The sequence below is a fragment of the Lactuca saligna genome, chromosome 2 (assembly GCF_052625555.1).
Source record: "Lactuca saligna cultivar CGN05327 chromosome 2, ASM5262555v1, whole genome shotgun sequence".
Taxonomy (NCBI): domain Eukaryota; kingdom Viridiplantae; phylum Streptophyta; class Magnoliopsida; order Asterales; family Asteraceae; genus Lactuca; species Lactuca saligna.
In genome coordinates this window covers 125352263-125370043 of record NC_136418.1, presented here as the reverse complement: position 1 = coordinate 125370043, position 17781 = coordinate 125352263, and the positions used below count along the sequence as shown (strand labels likewise).

Here is a 17781-nt window from a genome sequence, read left to right as displayed (position 1 = left end):
CTCCATGAAGTTGCTTGGATGAAAGGATCCAAACTAGAATCCCTCTAATGGTATCACACCCAATAACACTAAACAGTGGAATAAAAATAACTAGGAGAAGGGTCAATTTCACAAACCCAAAGGGGTTAGAAATCGTCCCTAAGAGGGGAAGGAAGAAGGGTTGGCGAATACTTCAATTCAAGGTGCAAGGAGGAATGAAATCCTTAAGGCCCTATTTATAGCCTTGGATGTATCCTAGGGTTTAGTACTCCTTCCCATGTGGGATGGAGGCCTAACCACGAAGTTTCACACCTTTCCCATGTGGGATGGAGTGATTTTCATCCAACCCTAATTCCATAAGGTTCCGGAACATTCCTGATTAACCAACTATCGATTAATGAACATTCAACCCTTTAATTAATTAAACTGTTAATTAATTCCCAAAATATAATTCCAATTAGTTTCTAATTAATTATTAACCATAATAATTAATAAACTAATTTCTCCTTTATTTATTCTACTCAATTTGGGTCTTGAGGGAAACCCAAAAGGACCCTGCTATTATTAGAAATATTACCAATAGTTAATGACCTTGGACACTATTCCAACAAACATCAATATTGTATTAATATTGAGGAGGATCCAAAGACTTTTAGTAAAGCTATGGCATCTAGGGATGTTCATTTTTGGAAAGAAGAAATTCAGATTCTATCATGCATAAAAATACTTGGGTATTGACAGATTTACCTCCTGGTTGCAAGGCATTAGGTAGTCAGTGGATCCTCAAAAGGAATGTGAAGGTGGATGGCACAATTGATAAGTATAAAGCTAGATTGGTTATCCAAGGCTTTAGGAAAAAGAAGGCATTGACTTCTTTCATACTTATGCTCCTGTTGCTAGAATTTCCACTATTAAGTTATTGTTAGCTATTGCAGCTATACATAATCTTGTGATTCACCAAATGGATGTGAAAACTGCATTATTGAGTGCTGACTTAGATGAGGAAATTTTCATGAAACAACCTGAAGAGTTTGTTATACTTGGTCATGAACATAAAGTGTGAAAGTTGAATAAATCATTATATGGTTTGAAACAAGCACCAAAACAATGGCATTAAAAGTTTGATGATGTGATTTTGTCTAATAGTTTTGCATTAAACGAGGCTCACAAATGTGTATATAGCAAATTTGATTCTTCTGTTAAAGGAGTTATAACTTGTCTATATGTTGATGCTATGTTAATTTTTGGTACTGATCAAGGTGAAATTGATAAAGCCAAGAAATTCTTATCATCTTGTTTTGATATGAAAGACATGGTGGAGGCTGAGGTAATTCTTTGTTTAAGAATTAGAATAGGAAACAATGTGATTTTAATTTCTCAATCTCATTACATTTATAAGATATTGAAAAAGTTTAAATTTGTCAATTGTTCTCCTGTTAGCACTCCTATAGATCCTAGTCTTAAGCTTATACCTAATAAAAGATCTCTAGTGTCTCATCTTGAATATTCAAGGGCTATTGGTTGTCTAATGTATGCCATGATTAGTACTAGGCCTGATATAACATATGTTTTGGGAAGGATTAGTAGATGTACTAGTAATCCCAGTTCACATCATTGGCAGGCTGTGAGTAGAGTATTCAAGTATTTGAAAGGGACCATAAATTATGGTATAACTTATAGGAGATATCCTTCTGTTTTGGAAGGTTATTCGGATGCCAACTGGATTAACAACTTAGAGGATCACTCCTCTACAAGTGGTTGGGTGTTTCTTCTTGGAGGAGGTGCCATTTCTTGGGCATCCAAGAAACAGACTTGTATTACTAACTCAACCATGAAATCTGAGTTTGTTGCGTTGTCTGCTGCTGGTAAAGAAGCTGAGTGGCTAAGAAATTTAATTTATGAAATTCCACTCTGGCCAAAACTGATATCTACCATTTCTATCAGACGTAATAGTGTTGCAACCTTGGCTAAGGCTTATAGTCAAGTGTATAATAGGAAGTCTAGACATTTAGGTGTTAGACATAACATGATTCGTGAGCTCATTATGATTGATGTGATATCTGTGCAGTTTGTGAGAACTCAATTGAACGTAGCCGCTCATTTGACCAAAGGGTTAGCTACAGATCTTGTGCACAAGGCGGCTGTAAGGATGGGTTTAAAGCAAGGTTGTAGAACTCGTTACTCGGTACCTGTTCGGCCGACTACCGAGTAGCGAGTACTCGGGAGTACTCGGGGAGTACTCGGATTTGGAAATTTGTGTAGAAATATTTTTAGGGAAATTATATATGTCAAAATCATAAGATAAAATCATAAGTTGATTAAATATATAACAAAATTGGATACATGTGAATACACAAAAAATGAAAAACACATAATGGTCTCACTTCGTGAATAATTACTGAAAATTTAAGATATATATGTAATAATAATCACATGTGTGTGTGTCAAATAATAAATCATTAAGTATATTATACATATTAATCACCGAGTTGACCGAATTTTACAACACTACTCAGTTCGTAAGGGGCCGATCGGGGAGTACTCGGGATTATGTAACTCGCCTCGGCAAGGGGGGGAGTAGCGAGTACTCGGAGGAGTAATCGGCTAACTCGGCGAGTTTTACTACACTGGTTTAAAGTCCACCTAAAATCTTTTATATTAAGATACCCAATTCTCATCTAATGCAATATTAAATGTTGAATTCAATGTGGAAAGCTTGATATTGAAGATTGGAACACATTATTATTATCATCCCAAGGTATGTGTTCGGTATTGCAAGTTAAGGAGGTTGAAATTTAATTCTTAATAGTTCTTTGAAAAATTGCAATTGCAGGTGCAAGAACAAAAGAACTACCTATATAAGCATGAAGTTTAGCTGCTTCAAGAAGTTGGGAGTTGACTTTAATATGCTTGATGAAGGATGGGACACAAGCTAGTAAAATATAATCTCAACTTAGAACTTTGAGAATGTAAATTGTTGTTTATATTATCTTCATGTATTCACTTAGAATAGAAAGGGTTTAATCCTTAGTGACAGCTTGATATTCGAATATTTGGAATGAGTAATATACTAATGTGAAATTCAATCGTCATAATATTTTCATTTATGAATCAGTTTGTTGGTGTTATGTTTCATTTTAAGTTGATCAAAATTACACTTAATTGGTGGAGGTTTGTTGGTGATTTGTTATCATCAATGTTATTTAAGTGTAATGAGATTACATTGTTAACCAAAACTGAACTTGATAAATATTAAACAAGTAAGGAAGGTGTGGAGTACATACTTATTTAAGTTTGATCAAGTTTCAAAGTACATGGGTATTTAGAGACGAAACCACTGAACGAATAAGGGTACGGAGGCAGCGCCCCTGGGAGCGGGGTCCAAGGGGCAGAGCCCCTGGCGGGGGTCAAGCTGTGGTATGACACTTTTTAGATAATTGACCATTTGTTTGACCCTTATCCATACATCCGTTTTTATGGTTTTATGACAGTTTAAAACTGTTATATGACAGTTTTCAGATAAAGATTTTAAAGTTGGTTTTAGTCTCATTTCAGGTATATATGAAAATATCATCAAACATTATTTGTTTTTGTCTCTCTGAATCTTATCCAATTGAGGATTTAGAAGTACCATTTAAATACTTCGATTTGAAAGTGATAATCACAATTATTAGAATTTTCAAAGCCATTCCATATCCAAATTTCTAACATAAAATATGCTTGGTGTTAAAAAAAAAAAAAAAAAAAAAAAAAAAAAAAAAAAAAAAAAAAAAAAAAAGAACTAGTACAACCCATAAAGAACAAAAGTGCCGAAAGAGATGCAATCATAGCTAATACGTGTCTAAGTTGGAAATATAACATGTAGATATTAAAATCACACACATAATTGATAGCCACATAGGTTCCTTAAAAAATATTTAAAAGTATTAAATTTATTTTTTTCAAAAAGATAGTTCTAGTTACGTACGTATGAATACAAAGGTTACTTTCATGAAAGTTCAAACTTGATTAATTCAAATTTGTCATTATCGAACGATCAATTAAACTTTTTTCGACATTAGAAATATTATATTGCAACAGTAGCTTTAAGTAGACTCTTAAGTTACAAACCATTACATGGATCACATGAAATCGAAATCAAGTTCACTATACCAGATCCAACCAAAATATCGTCGCCATGTGATAAAATAATATAATCATCATTGTCTCCCGAAAATTTGTTTTTGAGGATTTATTTTGTTAGGAAAATATAATCCAAAATTGCACCAAAGAACAAGTAAAATATGTTTATTGGGCTGTATTTAATACAATTTCCTTAAAAAAATTCACCTTATATGACTCTTTGTTACTCATGATACAATAGTAGAAAGCATGTAACGTCTCAATAATTACAAAGAAAATTTTCATTTTCAAAATATACTAATTGATTTAAAGATTTGCTTTGAAAAACCACTGGATAACATTTGATTGATTGAAACAATTCATTATCAGAGTTAAATTTATAAAATCGTGGAAACGAGTATATTCGATGCATGTGTACAGTCCCACCCATGGTCTTTCCTTACAATGTCATGGGCTACACCCATGGTCTTACAAGCAAGTTCCATGGACTACCCTCATGGTCTTTCACAGAATTGTCATGGGCTACCCCCATAGTCTTTCCCTGCAATACACAAAGTCATATGTAGAGAGGGATCAGATAGATAGTCGAATAGATGATCCACTCGAGAGCAAACAATCAGACAGGAACATCACAATCAGGGATTAGACAAAGAATTCTCAGGCTATCCAACTTAGACTACGTAGAACCTAAGCTATTACTACCACACCACAATATAACATGAACTCAGAATAGATACTAGCATATCCATACTCTTTGCAACTAGTCTTCCCTAGTTACCCTGCCATTGACCACTTCTCAATCAAATCCTTCATTGGTTAATCATACATAATCTGAATAACTAGACTACCCTAGCTACCTTTACCAAACATAACTCCTAACAGAAACATATGATCAACAGTATGTAATGTCCCAAAAATGCAAATAAAAATTTTCATTCTTAACCATCAAGTCATACAACCATTTATTCCAAAACCAAACCAGGTAAAACGTCATTTGCAAACATCATAGTAAATCAAAAGTAATCAATACATAAATTAAAATACCATCAGGAGATGATGTGCAGTCAAGTTGAACCCCTTCCCTTTCAAACTGGAAGTACATGAAAATATTTAAACCATAAAAACCGTAAGCACAAATCTTAGTGAGTTCCCCATAATACCGCATATCATACATACATTTACTTGGGCTATCCCCATGGTCTTGCATACAAGTGTCATGGCCTAGTGGGCTACACCCATGGTCTTTCCTTAAGTTGCCATGGGCTACCTACATGGTATCATATACAAGTGCCATGGGCTACCCCATGGTCTTATATACAAGTTTCGTGGGCTATCTCCTTGGTCTTTCATACAAATTCAATAGGCTACCCACGGGGTCTTCCATTCAAGTATCACAAAGACAACTAGCAACCTACACAACATAGTAAGAAGAATCACCTTGCTGATGCAATCTACAACTAACAGCTCTCACAGCCAATGAATGGGTGATAAACACCTCCTAATAAATCAAACAAGGTAAACCATAAGTCTACCTTCTAAAAAGTAGAAATTTGACTAAAAGTTAAATCATGCAAAAAGTTAGCGGTCCAAGTCAAAGTCAACAACTAAGGTCAACACTCAAACATCATTAAAAGTTGCTTCCCATGTCGTGTCCAACTGTTGGTCACGTTGTTACCAATGAGCTCGGATCCGAACCAAAACTCTAGATTTGAACAACTCAACCGCGATAAAAACCACTGCCACATCGTGATGGTCATGCCCTCAAGTTGTGACTAAGTTAGTCCAAAACATCTAGGAAAATACCTAATCACGTCATGACAACCACATCGTCACATCGCGACTACAAAAGGAAGGGACAACTTAATCGATTATAACTTTCCAGAGGGCCTGATTACTTCAAAATCTTCCTCAAAATCAATTCTTTATAGACATACATATCTAATGCATGTCATGATCTCACATTAGGTCAAAATGATAAAGGAATGGAACCACAATCACATGAATAACTTCCAAACCTAGACAAACTCCAAATCTAACAACCACAACCCTTAAGGGACCTTAAGGACCCATAAAGTTTCCAACTTTATGGAATCCTTCCTTCTAAACATCCATAACAGGAAGGAAAATGGGACAAAAAGCCTAGATCTGGAAGCTATCATCATAAAGTTTGGATCTAAGACACTTACAATGATCCAGAAATGGCTTCTTTTCCCACAACTTCTTTTTCCTTCCAAGGGCTCCAAAACACAAAGGATAAGCTCATAAATGAAGTGGATAGTATTAGGTTTTTCTTCAAGGCTCAAAAGGGTGATGGAGGCTGAAAATGAAACCCCAAATCCAAGTTTAATGACTTAAATACAGAGGAAACCCTAAAAGATCATGGGCTTGGACTATAGCCATCTTCACAACGTGGCCATACTTATGTCACATCGTGTCATGCTTCTCAGGTACGCGCTTCCCAATTGACTCGTCACATCGTGACCTCCCTATGGTCATGTTATGACACCTGGTTTCCCCTAAAAACCATGCTTTTGACTCCTAAATTTCCTAAACCGATCTTTTTTGGAAAACGGGTGTTACAACTCTCCTCTACTTAAATTAGATGTCTTCCTTGAGATCATTCCCAATAAGTCACTCTGGTACACCATCCAACCCCATTTGAACTTTCCTGAATTTGAAATAGAACCGCGAAATCATCTCACATGGACGACAGCTTTCCAACGCTACTACCGCAACCCAATCTTCGCATAAATCGCATACCCTGATGGAGAATGAACCTTAAGACACTGTCCTTAATCAGCAAAGAGAAAATACAACTACTCTTCACAAAATCTAAAAAACCTATACTATGCTAACTTCTAGGAAAACAAAACCATTCAAATCACATCCAAAATGACTTCAATCTGCAACCCAAACAAAACAAAACCCCTCTGACCTTGAATTATCTCATTAATAACTGGAAAACGGAATTCCTGACCATGGGTCATCGATAACCTTAAACTCGAATACAAAAGTGACTCCCAACATTAGTCTTAACCATTGGTGCCATACTAACATATACCTCACATCTTGTTAACCAAAATTTGCATATTCGGTCAATTTGAGATCTCCTAATTCCATGATGTCTTACAAATAAACTGAGATGCAGAATCTATGATTGATTGTTGAAACTGAAAACCTCCCACACGATTGCAAAACAAGACTCCTACCAAGAGTCTAACTAACAAAGACTAGCCTACCGATCTGTCAACACGGATCCAACCGTCCTCCAACCCAAACAAAGGATGAGTTAACTAACCAACACACGTACCATAAACAACTTTGTTGCACTACAGTTGAATTTTGCAGCTAAGTCGTAGTCGTACATTACACTTGGGCCCAAATCAGCCTGCGATCTATCCTAATAATATGAATGACGTGTCCCACCCACAGTCTCACAACCATTCCTAGGATGGTCTAACTCATCCTAGTGAATGCTACGAGCCAATTCATAGACTTAAAACACTTCCATAACTGCCTACCAATCTAGTAAATGCTACGGTTCACCATACAGTCATATAACACTTCCACAATTATCTACCAACCTAGTGAATGCTATGGCAATCATGCAGTCTAACAACACTTCCAAAACTACCTACCAACCTAGCGAATGCTCTGGATACCCTGCAGTTCTACAACACTTCCACAACTTCCTACCAACCTGCTAAACCTCAACACGCGTTAGGGTCATGTTTCGAACCCCAAAGCCTTCATCAGATAAGAACCGGTAGAGAGGTCCTAACACAACCCTCAACCTAAATCTAGTAACGAACCCAAAATATACCCTTACTGATGTTTCACATCTGTGAACGAGATAAATAAAATCCTTAGCATTTCTTTCACTGATTACAACAGACCAATGAACATTATTCCTTTAATAATCATCATCACAAACCATTTCTGCATTCGGGAGAGTACACTAGTCAACCTCCTTAAAAAGTAAATATAATGAATTGAGGTTATTGTACAATATTTTACCTCCTTAAAAAATAAGTTAATATTTTACAATATTTTACCTCCCATTAAACCGCGTTCAACAAAATACCTTTGAATGTGGTCATGAATTGACTCAGTAAGCCTTATTATCAGTACATTGCATTGATTAACAGGTAACACCAACATAAATTTTGGAATATGAATTTTGATTTCATTCCAACGGGTGTTAGGGAAATAAGTTGTTGCCCATTTCACATGATCGATGTCGGAAAACACCTCACATGCATAATTGGTTAGTCAATAGAAGTTATGTTCAAAATAAAACATACTATATGAGTTGGATTTCATACAGAACAAAGGTTCCAATGTACTGTTTCCACCAACTCTTGTGTGCATATACATGAACATGCTTTTAGAAGTATACCTATGATAAGAATCAGGGAATACCTTACCTATGCAAGAACTGATGACATAGTCTATGTTGGTTATGAATTAGACTTCCCTACCTTCTCCGAGAGCTTCCTTCAACCTCATTAGGAACTAGGTACAAGAGTCGACATTATTTGTCATGCCCAGACCAAAAGCTATAGGGAGGGTCTGGTTGTTTCCATCCATAGAAACCGCTATGAACATTGTGTATATGTAGTCCCCTCTTAAAAGGACACTACCTATGAAGATGATAGGCAACAAGCAGCCTATGAATGTATGGAGTTGTATTTTTTTCGGAACACAAAACAATTAGTTTAGATGTAGAAACATTATTAATTTTAAAGAAACAATAGAAATGTCGAAAAAAATTACCAAACATCCAATAGCTAAGGCCATGTCAATGGGTGGGGCAGCATGGTCGATGACACAGGGCCTTAAAATTTCTAGGGGGCGCATTTTGATATACCTTATTTTGTTAGTATATCAAAAACATTAATATATCATGTATAGTGGTTGCGTAGAAAAATAAAAGAAAATGGACTCATAAACAAAAACAACAGTAAAGACTTAGGGATGTGTGATTCTTCTAGAATAATCATCGAATTGCGCCCCTCACCACCATCGATCGAGGGAGTTTATAATTCGATTATCTGTTTTTTTACACAACATTCTAATTTTTTATTTCAATTTCCGTTTTCTAATTTCTAATTTCAATCTTTCTTAATACATCGACTCTGATTATTTGATTTCACACATCCTTCAAAAAATGATCTTCTATTTGTGTTGATTTGATTTCAGACGCTCTCGCCAATTTCATTTCTGATTTCTTATTCGATTTAAATTGATTTTTTATTCATGTAAATTGTAAGATTCGTTATTGTTTTTTACTTTTTTCATGTTAGTTTTCTAATAAAAAGCTAATTTATGTGTTTTAATTCTGATTTTTTGTAGATAACATGAAACCTCAACATAACAAGTATTGAAGTCCTTGTTGTTGGAGTCTAGGAAAAAAAAATCAAAAATCATTATTCTTGTTGGAAAACAATTCTGAAAATGATTTAACATCACAAGATCATAATTAAGTGTTTTTGTTTCATTGACTTGGTTTTTGTTCTTATTTTTTGATAAGTTTAAAATAATGACATGTTGTCTAGAAAACATTTATCAGGTAACGAGAAAATGAAAAAAAAAACGAACAACTAATACTATTAAGAAAACGATATAAGTAGAAATTTATAACAATGGTTCATTTAAAAAAAAATAAAAAAGCCACGCTTTAGTATATTTTTTACTTTAAGGGTATATCTGATCTATACAACAACTCATTTTTTACGCAATTTTTTTATGTTACTTTTTTAATTAACAAATTTCATTTTAATAAAATAACATATATTTCGAATTAGCAATGTACAAATAATTAATTTGGTTATAATTTTATAATAAACATATTTTATGATGTTTCAAAAAAAAATTGTACATAAATATGTTAAGAACTAATTAATTAGTTGAAGAGTGTGCTTGATAAATTTATATAAGTTCAAAAAAAGACTATAGTTTACAATATTATATTTGGTGTAAAAGTTGTGTTGCGTTGGAAATAGTCTAAGGGCCTCATTTATTTATGTTGCTCGAGGCCTTAAACCGGCTTAAAACGACACTACCAATAGCCACGAAACAAGTTTAGAAGCGATCAGTCACATCAGTTTTGATGTAAATGTAAGTATGCAGGTTGGTTCGCCTAAGGTTGTGTAAGTAAATAGGCAGGTTGTTAAAGCTTTCTTCGTGCTCACTCTCTGAGAAACTCATCTTCAAGCAATTATTAAAGAAAATTACGGATGATCGAAAGTAAGCGTCTTCAAGCAATTATTAAAGAAAATTACGGATGATCGAAAGTAAGCGTCTTCAAGCAATTATTAAAGAAAATTACGGATGATCGAAAGTAAGCGTCTATGTACATGCAGACACACACACACACACACACACACACACACACACACACACACACACACACACACACACACACACACACACACACACACACACACACATATATATATATATATATATATATATATATATATATATATATATATATATATATATATATGGGACAAAAATTGAGTTTTCTAATCTGGAATAACTGCCCGGAATGGGTGTTCGAAACGTGTATGAGCCTAACAATCATACATAGATTTTCTTATTTGGAATAGTGGCAGTTTGGAATGTACGAAGATTCTTACTATACTAGAAAAATACCACTTAATGACACACATTACGAGTCATAAAAGGGTACAAATGATACGCAAATGTGTGTCAAGGAATGTCATGTCATAAAGGAAGACGAAACGCATTTGCATGTCGTAATCTTACAATGCGCATTTACGAAACACAATGTGTATCATAAAAGCCCCTCTCAAGGAAGGTCATATCATAAATGAAGTCGACACCTATTTTTACGTATCGTAATTTTAAATGTTTAAAAAAATATTATTTATACATTTACTAATTTTCAAATTAAATTTGCATTTAATATCTCATAAAATAAAATAAAATATCATATATAAAAAAAAACAATCCATTGAACATAATTTAATGTCATACAAACAATCGTTCCAATAGCAAATAAATGTAATACATTAAATGAGAAAGAGAAGAAAATCATCAACAAATAATACTTGAACTACAAGAACTTTTGACCACCTTCACGACATCCGAGTTAATTTGCTTGATATTATGCACATCAACAAGACCTACAAAATTTGAATCATGCAACCATTAGATTCATATAAACCAGCAAACCCCATTAAAATGGATCGGACACTTCCTTTAAAATATCTAATAGAGGCAAAAGGATACTTGTTTGACACTTCCTTTTATCAAAATCAGATAGAATAAATTGAAGATTCTTGCCCAATAATTATCAACATGTTTATCATGAAGTTAAATCTATTCGATGAGATAAGCATAATACAATAGAGATAGCATAAGACATCTTGTCAGATAAGTTGCTACGATAATTATAAATATAATTTTCAAATTATGACTTGAAATTATTGTGATTCACAGATGTCTTGATGCTATAAATAGTTCTATCTATATTTACATTTGCGGAGTTCTACATGTATATTCTTTTGTAGAAAGATGTATTTGCAATGACTACACACTAACGCAAACTGAATATCTTTAAAAGGTTATCTCATTTGTTGTAGGAACAACTCCCTATTTTAAGTACTTTATACCAAGAAGAGCATTTATGAAAGTTGATTTTACAGAATTGAATTCAACCTATCAAATCATGACAAGATGAAATCTTAGTGAAAATCGTAGCAAATTGTTAATACTACTTACTTAACAACAAGGTCTACATGTATCATAATATAACTATGAGGTTAAAGTTTAACAACAGAAAAATCTTCGAAATTTACTACGTTGCAAATTCCCCAGTTTTAAATGAGTATTTGAAAGTAATTTTGTAACAAAAAAATAAAAGAAAATCATTTGAAGTTCAGAGCTAATAGAATTTATACCTGCAGAATCATAAGTTGTTGAAGTTCAACACATAATTACCACTATAAACAGTAAGAATGGCTTGTTGTGGTGTGAAAGATCATCCCTAAGAAGTGAATCTTGATTAACCCAAGCTTGTTTCAGGATAACAAAATGTGATAATTACCAGATGGTGCTTCGTTCTATATTCATCAGTTTTTTCATTGTCATTGGCTAGAAGAAGAACCAATATCCAGATAAGAACGAAAAAGAACAATCATATTAGGTTAAAATAAAGACAAAATATGTAGGTGGTGAGTTGGAATCTATACAAACTTGAATATCCTCAAAGAAAAAACTTATCACACTTTCAATCTCTAAGTATATTGTCTTATTGCTAACTTTTAACATTTCGATATCTGAGACGAAAGTTCTACCTACCACAAAAGAAAATATGTGTGTCTCTACTAACTTGTGGATCAACATGAATCCTTCTGAGAACTACAATTATTTCCTTTGTCATATTTAATCACCAATGCTACATAGGTTCCAGTTGAAGGTAGGGGTAAAGATAAGTACATGAAAGGGTCAAATAAAAAAATAAAAAATAATTTTCATTTGCCTTTGCATATGCTAAGTAATGGCCACCACCTCAGAGGGTGGTGGGTTTTTATCGACTCCAAGAAAGAAATAACAGAAAAGCATGTAAAAGAAGGAAGACCGACAACAAGAAAAAAAGATGAATGAAACCAGAAAATAGTGGAAGAAAAACACACCTGTAGCTGAGAATCAAAGGTCTCCGGCGTAGCTGTGGGGTGCGCCGGTCTCCAACCAGTGGTGGTTTCATAAGGAGGCGATGGCTAACTGCGGCGAGCAGTGTCGCTTGAGGAGCCAACGATCGTGATAAGTAGATGAAGGGTATGTGATATGTTTCATTATACAATATGGAGTGTGATATGTTGGATTAGGATTTTAAAAGAGAAGGAATGCAAATAAATTTGGGTGAGTGTGATTATCAATGGGTAGAAGGGGTTTGTAGAGAGAAGGAGGGAGAGAATTAAGGTCGATCTAGTAGGTGGAGAGAGTGCAGAGGTAGAGGAAGGCGGATTGTGATTTTAGGGTTCAATGGTGGTGGTGATGGCTTAGAGTTTGTAGAGAGAATGCAGGGATGGAATTAAGGTCATGCGTGGGTGAAGATCTAGAGGAGAAAGTGCAGAGGAAGAGGAAGGCAGGGTACTTCAAATTTATAAAACGACATTTCTACATGACACCCTTTTAATTTAAGTGCCCTCCGTTTTTGTAATTTTTTTTGTCGGACACTTAATTTTAGGGCATGTTTAAATGCGTGTCATCTATCCTTTAAATTTTGGAAAGCTGATATTATTTTTAGGACACGCTCAAAATGCATATCGTAAATCCGTGTGTATCATTGTTCGCATGTCATTACAGGTCTGTTTTCTAGTAGTGTTATTTCAGACTATATCTCTGAAATGAGTACCCCTACTCTGGGATGCTCTATTTCAGAGAAAGTGGTCTAGCAACGCTCTAGAATAAATACCCTGACTCCGGAATGCTCTATTCCGGAGAAAGTGATCAGTTTAAAAAAAAAAATTATGTTGGTTATTGTTATTAAATTAGTCGTTTATATGGGTTAGTTTACTCAATTTTCCTATATTAAATCATTTGTCACTTCATAAATTTATTCCACTAAACTAATAGCATCCAAAATGATGAGTTCAAAGGAAGTGTTGAACAAGGTGACAAGTCATTTTGTCATTCAATAGATTAAACTTTATTTTAACGAGATGCTATATTGACATTCAATGGATTTGGAGTTCAATGGACATTGAACTCTTTAATGGGAAAAAGTAAAGTTTTTTAATTCTTAAATATATACTATAAATTAGCTTTTGTAATTTTCTATTAAAATTTGTAGAGTTCAATGTATTGTAGAAAAAAATTGATAAAGTTGTATGGAATGTAAAAAATTATGTGACAATCCATTCAATTCTAGGAAGTTCAATGCATTATGAATGCCTTAAAAATGATTATAGGCTTATAGCTATTGTATAGTGGATGATGAGAAAGAAAATATCATATGGAGAAGATCCTTTTGATACAATGGAATTATCATTACTCATACCAAAACTGGAAAGTTTAAGAGACACGTAGAAACAGAACATACTTTTTAACTTTAATAACTTATCGATAAACACATAACCATCCGAGAAATTAACACATACTACTAATTCATAAACTTACAAATTACCTCATCATTTACTAATGTTTTCTCTGAAATTAATTGTTGTTGACGTTGACACATCACTTGGTAGCATAAATATATTTGTGCTAGAGTTCACTTTTCCAAAAATCATTTGAACAGTTGACGGCACATGTGATGTTCTCATACCTTCCAATGCCATGGCTACTTCCTTCATTGTTGGTCTGTTTCTTCCATTAGCATCCAAGCATCGACTTGCTAAGTTAGCTATAGCTAAGAGCTCATCCCTAGAACCCTCCTTCACAACCATTGCATCAAAAATAGACATCACATGGCCTTTTTCCATGGCCAGCATAAAGTGTGTAGCTAAATTTCTATTTTCACCAAATCTTGTAAATGAAATTGGCTTTTCTCTTGTCAAAAGTTCTAGCAAAACAACTCCAAAGCTATAGACATCACTCTTTTCGGTGAACTGACTGGATTGGAAGTACTCTGGATCCAAATAACCAAATGTTCCTTTGACTAAGGTCGTTAAGTGAGTTTGATCTATTGATACCAACCTTGATGTTCCAAAATCAGATACCTTGGCTCTATACGTTTCATCCATAAGTATATTAGTGGTCTTTACATCCCTATGATAGATTGGAATAGAAGTTTCAGAATGTAAGTAAGATAGTGCCGCAGCTACCTCTGCAGCAATTTGTAATCTCAAGTTCAAAAAAGTGGGCACTCATTAGTATGGTCTTGAATAAGTTCATACAATGTGCCATTTGGGATGAATTCAGAGACAAGTATAGGAACCTCTGTCTCAAGGCAACATCCCAATAGTTTGACAACATTCCTATGATTAACTTGTGAAAGAATGACAACTTCATTGATGAATTGCTCTAGTTGGCTCTCATCAACAACTTTTGATTTCTTAACTGCCACAATCCTTCCATCTGATAACATGCCTTTATACACTGTGCCTTGACCCCCTCGACCAAGAATTCTGTTATCATCAAAATGGTTAGTCGCCTTCTCCAACTCAGTAGAGGTGAAAAGTATGGTTTTATCAACTAAACTAGTGTCAGTTGCTTCTCGTTGTTTAAGAAGTAGGCCACCATTGTGTTTAAAAAACTTCTCTCTCCGTCTCTTGGTTTTTATTTTCTTGATTAGTTTGTACAACTCGAAGATCATCTTTGCTAGGAAGATCAACCCTATGGATATGCTAGTACCTGAAAAGAGGCAAATACAGTAAAATTATATTACAAATTTAAGATGTTTATTATAGTCAAAATTTCAAATCGAAGGAATCTTGAATTTTAGAATAGATATATGTGTAAGCAGAATAGTCTGGTGTATTACAATAGAAATGTAAAATGAAAAACTGGATTGAATAGAATAGTGTACTGATTCGACTGCATGATTAATTTTCATTACTATTATTATAATTTAAGTTTGAGGATAAGCCTTTAAAATGATTACATATATTTATTTGACAATTTGTAGGCATCTTAAAGGAGTCCCTTAGCCAGTGATTCAAGTCTTGCTTCAGTGTAGATTTAAAGTAGATTTAGGAGGTATATATAGGTGTGTGAGTTAACTCCTAGAAAAATAAGTTTTAAACATCTTAAAATAAATTCCAGAGGAACAGGTAAGGTTTTATATGTATCTAGCAGTTTTGTAATCTTTTCAATTGTATTACAACTTATTTACATTAAAGCCCAAGTTTGACTATATTATTCAATTTAATTCAATTCAAGCATCAATTATGATGTTTTATATGACTCGTAAGATCAGACAATAGCTTAATTACCTAGAATAACACCTATTGGTGATTTGCTTCTTGCAAGATCTGGGGTACTATATACCGATGGATACACACAAAAGAAATTCCCCCGGTAATCTAAATCATCAGCATATCCTTCGTCATAATGGCAGATTCGTCCAGAATCCCGACACTCTTTACACCTTTCAGATTCTAAAAGAACATAACATGCACAAAGCTTAATTAAGTTTCCTGGACATGCACAATTTTTACGCCAAAAGAATATAATACGCAAACTTACATACCTTGGCATTGATTGTACAAATAAGGGTTTCCTTCTCGTCCAAAACCACAGTAGCACTTCATATAATACACATTACTACCGTTACCCAAATCCAGCGATGGTCTCCTGAAATTTCCTTCCCAACAATTTGGTATTTCATCGTTTTTTAGGGTCCACATAAGTGATATTGGAATAAAAGACTTATTCTTGACACCATAATCTTCATACCAATAGTCAGCATATGTTTCATCCACCAAAAAGGCAGACCCACAATGTCCACCTCCATCAAGCCTTTGTAAACGCGAAAGATCCACAGTGTAGGACTGTAAATAATGAGGAATTGTAGTTTGACAACTGATGCCAGAATAATTTTTTTTTTCACTGATTGATTCATTGAGGCAAGTAGTTGAACATCCAGTGAAATGGTTCTGATCATCCAAGATAGCAGCATGACCACACCCCTCAACGATGAATACGTTATGAGTTTTGGAAAATAGGAAGGGGCTCTCACCAAGGTCGACACTTGGGATAAGATCAGTGTTATTCTGCAATGGATTCTGGCAACCAGAGATTGTTGGGATCTTAACTATGACTATTTGTTCTTTCAACCTCACACTCAACACCTCCAGGTTGTGGAATGCGGATAGATATGGTTTTGAAGAGTTGCAATCAATAGCATACCATTCGTTCACAGAACAGTTTGGTCCAATCCCAAAAGGGAATGGAATCTGGATTCCCCCACAAGTATCTTTGCATCCTGTCTTAGCGTAATCAAGAGCTTCTGTTGATGCTGTTGATAATAAGATCGAGATAACAATATGAAAAACATGAAGTTGCTTCATTTTTGTTAACAAGGTGGAGTGATGGCAGCGAGTGTACAATGGAGGATGAACATATCTAAGGATGAATGAAAATGGTACGCAGTTACTTGGTCAAAAATGCCGCGTGATTTAATTAGTCTCGTGGAAATTTAGATCATTGTTGACTTTATATCAAACGATTTTTTTTTTTATTTTTATTTTTTTTAAAAAAAAAAACGTGTGAGATCCAAATAATACATTATTTTTTTTTTAAATTAATATATTTTGTTAAGAATTACATTTTTTTGATAATTTACAAAACTAAATTTATAAAAAGTATCAATATTAGCGGTGAATGAATAAATTTTTTGCAAGATTTTTACTAATTATTGTCGATTCAAAAATGATTGGTTAAAAATTATGTTTTTCAATTAACAAAGTTGATTTTGAATTTAAATTGAATTTAATAACAAATTACGTGAGAATTTATGAAGATATTTAAGATTCCTTATTTTCTTTATTATTTTTTTAAATTAGATTCTTTTATAATTTAATAATAAAGACAAAAAAATCAAAAAAACACAATTTAACAAGTATATTTAAATTAAATTGAAAAAATTAAAAAAATTGTCATGTCGCATATTGAATTAAGTAATGACATTTGGCAAAAAAATCTTTATATATTAGATATCCAATATTATTATTATATTTATTGCAATTAGTATATTAAAGTATT

At 33.8% G+C, this 17781-nt stretch overlaps 1 pseudogene across 1 annotated transcript; it reads right to left on the bottom strand.

Annotated features, from left to right (window-relative positions):
• Positions 1-13940: 13940 nt before the first annotated feature.
• LOC145031516 (wall-associated receptor kinase-like 2) lies at positions 13941-17157 on the bottom strand (annotated as a pseudogene). Its single transcript, XR_013676964.1, has 3 exons — positions 16268-17157; positions 16011-16175; positions 13941-15429 (listed from the first exon to the last, which is right to left on the bottom strand). The product of XR_013676964.1 is annotated as a wall-associated receptor kinase-like 2 (transcript).
• Between the last annotated feature and the right edge of the window lie 624 nt (positions 17158-17781).